General features: G+C 40.3%; 1 pseudogene; it reads left to right on the top strand.

Annotated features, from left to right (window-relative positions):
- Window positions 3223-4607, top strand: LOC102190270 (annotated as a pseudogene).

Here is a 5705-nt window from a genome sequence, read left to right as displayed (position 1 = left end):
TCCATTGAGTCGGTAATGCCATCCAACCATCTCATCCTTTGTCGTCCCCATCTCCTCTTGCCCTCAATCTTTCCTAGCATCAGGGTCTTTTCCAATGAGTCAGCTCTTCGCATCAGGTGGCCAAAGTATTGGAGTTTCAGCCTCAACATCAATCCTTCCAATGAACACACAGGACTGATCTCCTTTAGGATGGTCTGGTTGGATCTCCTTGCAGTCCAAGGGACTCTCAAGGGTCTTCTCTAACACCACAGTTCAAAAGCATCAATTCTGCAGCATTCAGCTTTCTTTATAGTTCAACTCTCACACATACCCTATCCTTCAATAAAAAATAGTTTTGGAAAAATATATGAAATCAATCTTTTATAATGTGATATAAATTCAAATTGTTTTTCCTTCTCAGGAGATTATCTAGAATCTTATCTTCCCTTTAATAGACATTTTACTCTATTAAAAGAAATCTGAGCTTTTGTGAGGAAGCAAGGTAGATTTGAGTAAGTGTATAGAAATATCATAAATTAGGTGCAGGGTAATTTACCTATATTTTATACAAACCGTAAAATAAAAACAAACTTATTAGATATATCTTCTTGTTGAAAAAAGATTTAAATGATTTTTCAAATGTCAAATGTCACTTTATAAAGTCTTTTTAAAACTAAGTCTTTCTTTTATTGATCACCAGACTCTGACCTTCAATAATTTGGAAGTTCCAAGTTTTTATATAAAGTCCAATCATGAAGTTTGATTATCTACAGTTGTTGAATTTAGGTATCATCACTATACTTGGGTTACATTAGCAGAATTTGTTCCTTTTAAAGATTGCTTATGTTTGGATATGTGTATGCCTGGCTATTCTCAATTAGATCAGACATGCTGATCAAGAATAATGAAGTGAAGTACTGATAATGTATTTCTTGGACAATTTCAGTGAACAGGAAATATTTGTCTCTGTTAGCCTAAGACTAGAATGCTATGGCAGGCTTCCCAGGTGCCTCAGTGAGTAAAGAATCCACTTGTGATGCAGGAGATGTGGGTTTGATCCCCAAGTCAGGAAAATCCTCTGAAGGAGGTATGGCAACCCACTGCAATATTCTTGCCTGGGGAATCCCATAGACAGAGGCGCCTGGCGAGCTACAGTCCATAAGATCACAAAGAGTTGGACACGACTGAAGTAACTGAGTACGCATGCACTCAGGATGCTATGGCAAAGAGAACAATGAGTCAATATGTTAAAGAAGATGGAATCAGGCTTCTCTTTTAAATAACAGCCCAAACTGAAATGTTCAACTCTGCTCCATGAGGTTATTCAGAGACACAAGTTTTTTCCATTGGTTGCCCAGTCATCCCCTTAGGATTGTCATTCTTTGCATGGTAGAAATGGAGTCTCTGTGGCTCCGGGTTGAGAAAGAGAAAGACAGTGTGATAGAGGCATACTCATGGTCCTAAGACTTAGATCCATTAGAGGCATGTGTCACATTTTATTCTATGGAGAAAAATAGTCACACAAGGCTGGAAATTTTTGTTTAGTTTTGTGTCTAGTAATAAAGGGAAAATACATTTTAGTCAACAGCTAACAGTCCTGACTTTATGACCTGTGCTGTTTCTGTTGGTCACATTGAGATTTCCTGATGATGTATCTTTACCTCTTGAAAAGGGTAAGCATTGATACAGTTCCTGTGTGGACTCTTAAACTGGAGAAATAATAACACCGTTTGTTATTTTTTCAGACTGGGTGCATTATTATATCCTGCTTATAGTGGTGAGAAATTATAATCTTTCTTTGAATAAGATCCTCTCCACTATTTTTTTTTTTAACTCACTGGGTCTCAGGAGGATGTGTATGTGTGCTAAGTTGCTTCAGTCGTGTCTGCCTCTTTGCGATCCTCTGGACTGTAGCCCTCCAGGCTCCTCTGTCCACGGTATTCTCCAGGCAAGAATACTGGAGTGGGTTGCTGTGCCCTTCTCCAGGAGATCTTCCCAACAGGGATTGAGCCCATGTTTCATCTGTCTCCTGAACTGGCAGGCGCATTCTTTACCACTAGCCCCAGCTGCGAAGCCCCTCAGGAGGATAGGAAGCAATATTAAAGTTCTGTAAGTTACTTATGTCTTGTGACTCTGTTTCTAGTCTCCCCCTTTTTTAGAGGGAAAAGAGCCAGCTTCTTCTAATTGTACAGTGAAAAATAAGTTCTTATAGATTAAAGCACATTTTAATGTCCTTTCTTCCTGAATCAGGGCTCTGTTTGAGCATTGCTTAATAGATGTCTTCTAATGTGTCTTCTTTTAAAATAATCGAGTATAGGCAACTTCTCAGGGGAAAGTCACCACAGAATTACTAATACATACTCCAGTTTAAAAGAACAAAGAATGATATCCACTTGTGTTGGATAATTATTCTCATAATTATTCTATTATAATCAAATTTATATTTTGCATATATAAAGATGCCAATAAAACCAAGAATTCCCTTCTCACTGATTATCATCTATGCTTAGTAGCATATGCCTAAATTTCTCAAGTAGAGGGACTTCCCTGATGGTCCAGTGGTTAAGGCCTGTGCTCTCAATGCAGGGGGTCCAGGTTCAATTCCTGGTCAGGGAACTAGATCCCACAGGCTGCAACTAGAACATCCCACATGCCACAACTAAGACCCAGTGCAGTCAAATAAATAAATTAAATATTTTTTAAAATTTCTCAGGTAGAAATTATTTATGTGTACTTAAAGACTTTTATTGCTACAATTCAAATCTCTCTGCAAAAATTAACTCTTTAAACTTTATAATCATTTTATATTTTATTCTGGCTGAATTTTCATTGATTTTCTTTAGGTTTTATTTTGATATGAGCAAGTAGAAAACTTAAAGTAGTTGTGAGCACGTCCATTGTTAAGGGAAATGAACAGAAAAGATTTTGTTTGTTTGTTTGAAAGACTTGTTTAATTTGTGGATTTGTTTTTCATGGAAGGTCACCTTGAGTTCCAGTTGATTAATAGAGGATAAATTAGAACTGATCATGCCCACTAAAAGAATTTATTATGTACAAAAGTCATTAAGCAGTCCCTGAATTTTTTAGCCTTTATTTTGAGTTAGAAAATTGCTATTGCTGATTTAATGAAAAAACACCCTCATTTACTATAGCACTGTGACAGTGCATTACTTACCTCGACTCTTAGCTTGTTGGGACCTGGTGTCTACTCCTGTTGTCTGTGCCTGCTGACCTGTAGCCTCCATGCATGACTGCATCTCCATCCACCTTGGCCAGGTTGGGGTCCAGATCAGTAATGTCTGCTGGGAACGCTACTGCCTGGAGCATGGCATCCAGCCCAATGGCCAGAGGTGCAATGAAAAGACTACTGGGGGAGGATATAACTTCTTCAACACCTTCTTCAGTGACACAGGCACTGGAAGCATGTGACCAGCACAGTGTTTGTAGATCTGGAACCCACAGTCATTGATGAGGTTTGAACTGGCACCTACTGACAACTCTTGCACCCTGAGCAGCTCATCACTGGCAAAGAAGATGCTGCCAATAACCATGCCCAAGGTCCCTACACCATTGGCAAAGAGATCATTGACCTTGTCTTGCACTGAATTCAGAAACTGGCTGACCAGTGCACAGATCTTTTAGGGCTTCTTGGCTTTCCACAGCTTTGATGGGGGAACTGGTTCTGGGTTCACCTCCTTGCTGATGAAACATTTCTCTGTCAATTATGGCAAGAAGTGCAAGCTAGAGTTGAGCCCTACCCCAGCTTTCCACAGCTGTAGTTGAGCCCTACAAATCCATCCTCACCACCCACACCACCCTGAAGCACTCTGATTATGCCTTCATGGTAGACAATGAGGCCATCTATGACATCCGTCATAGAAACCTTGATATTGTGTGCCCAACCTACACAAATCTTAACCACCTTATTAGCCAGCTAGTGTCCTTCATCACTGCTTCCCTGAGGTTTGATGGAGCCCTGAACGTGGATCTGATAGAGTTCCAGACCAACCTGAACCTGGTGCCCTATCCCCGCATCCACTTCCCACTGGCCACATATGCCCCATCATCTCTGCTGAGAAAGCCTACCATGAACAGCTTTCTGTAGCAGAGATCATCAATGCTTACTTTGAACCAGCCAACCAGATGGTGAAATGTGACCCTCGCCATGGTAAATGGCTTGCTACTTGTACTGTGGTAATGTGGTTCCCACAGATGTCAATGCTGCTATTGCTACCATCAAGACCAAGTGCGGCATCCAGTTTGTGGACTGGTGCCCCGCTGGCTTCAAGGTTGGAATCAATTACCAGTCTCCTACTGTGGTACCTGGTGGAGACCTGGCCAAAGTATAGCAAGTTGTGTGCATGCTGAGCAATACCATAGCTATCACTGAGGCCTGGGCTCACCTGGACCACAAGTTTGACCTGATGTATGCAAAGCATGCCTTTGTTCACTGGTATGTGGGTGAGGGCATGGAGGAAAGAGAGTGTTCCGAGGCCCGTGAGGACATGGCTGCCCTTGAGGAGGATTATGAGGAGATTGGTATGGATTCTGCTGAAGGAGAGGGAACGGAAGAAGGTTGCCATTTCTTCGAGCCCTGCAGCATGTCATACTCAGAGCATCAGCATTAGGTGAAAGGTGTAAAAACTTTCTGACTAGATTGTCTTAGCTTTCAAGGGTGATCATGTATTGCTTTTCCATGTGCACCTGTAAGACTTCTTACTCAAAACTAAAAATTTTAAGAAAGAAAAAAAAGCACTGTGAGTTGAAAATAGCAAGATTTACTTCATCAGTTCAGTTCAGTCGCTCAGTCGTGTCCGACTCTTTGCGACCCCATGAACTGCAGCATGCCAGGCCTCCTTGTCCATCACCAACTCGCGGAGTTCACTCAGACTCATACTTACTTTTTATAAATCATGCTAAAAGTTTTGATAAAGAAATATGAAAATTTATATATCACTTTAAGGATAAAATGTATTGATGATAAATCCAAAGGGCGGGTGAAATAGAATTTAAGTAACATACTTTTGTTAGTAAGGATATTGATCTACCATTGATATTCTGAAGCTGTTATCAGTCAAATGTTAACATTTATTTTCAGCCCTTGGCCTACAGAGTTTTCTACTCACCAATTTTAATCTGTTTTTTAAAACTGGAAGAAACACTCCTTGATGATGAGGGAAGAGCTTTTCCCCTAATTGGAAAAAAAAAAAAAGATTCCTAATGTTGTAAGATTATTTGAGTGTTTAGGTCTTTGTAAACTGTAAAAAATGAACTTGTAAAATTTGTGTTAGGTAAATCTTTTACTTTAAATTGTGTTCAAGACATTATCATAGGTGCCTTAATTGTAATAGTGTGAATCCTTGAACTCTACTTTGGATCTAATTGACAACTATATTGTCACCTCTTGTACATGGACCATGTTTTAGTGGCTTCCCAGGTGGTGCTAGTGATAAAGGACCCACCTGCCAATGCAGGAGACATGAGACGTGGTTTTGATCCCTGAATTGGGAGGGTCTCTTGGAGGAGAGCATGGCAACCCACTCCAGTATTCTTGCCTGGAGAATCCCTATGGACAGAGGAGCCTGGCAGGCTGCAGTCCATTGGGTCACACAGAGTTGGATATGACTGAAGCAACTTAGCATGCCATATAAATGTTTTATTAAACTCTCTATACCTAGTTCTTGGTATATAGTAGATAATCAACAGTTTAAGTGGACACTCAATAA

The sequence above is a fragment of the Capra hircus genome, chromosome 21 (assembly GCF_001704415.2).
Source record: "Capra hircus breed San Clemente chromosome 21, ASM170441v1, whole genome shotgun sequence".
Classification (NCBI taxonomy): domain Eukaryota; kingdom Metazoa; phylum Chordata; class Mammalia; order Artiodactyla; family Bovidae; genus Capra; species Capra hircus.
Note: the sequence above shows the minus strand (reverse complement) of the source record. Positions and strands in the feature narration are given on the sequence as shown.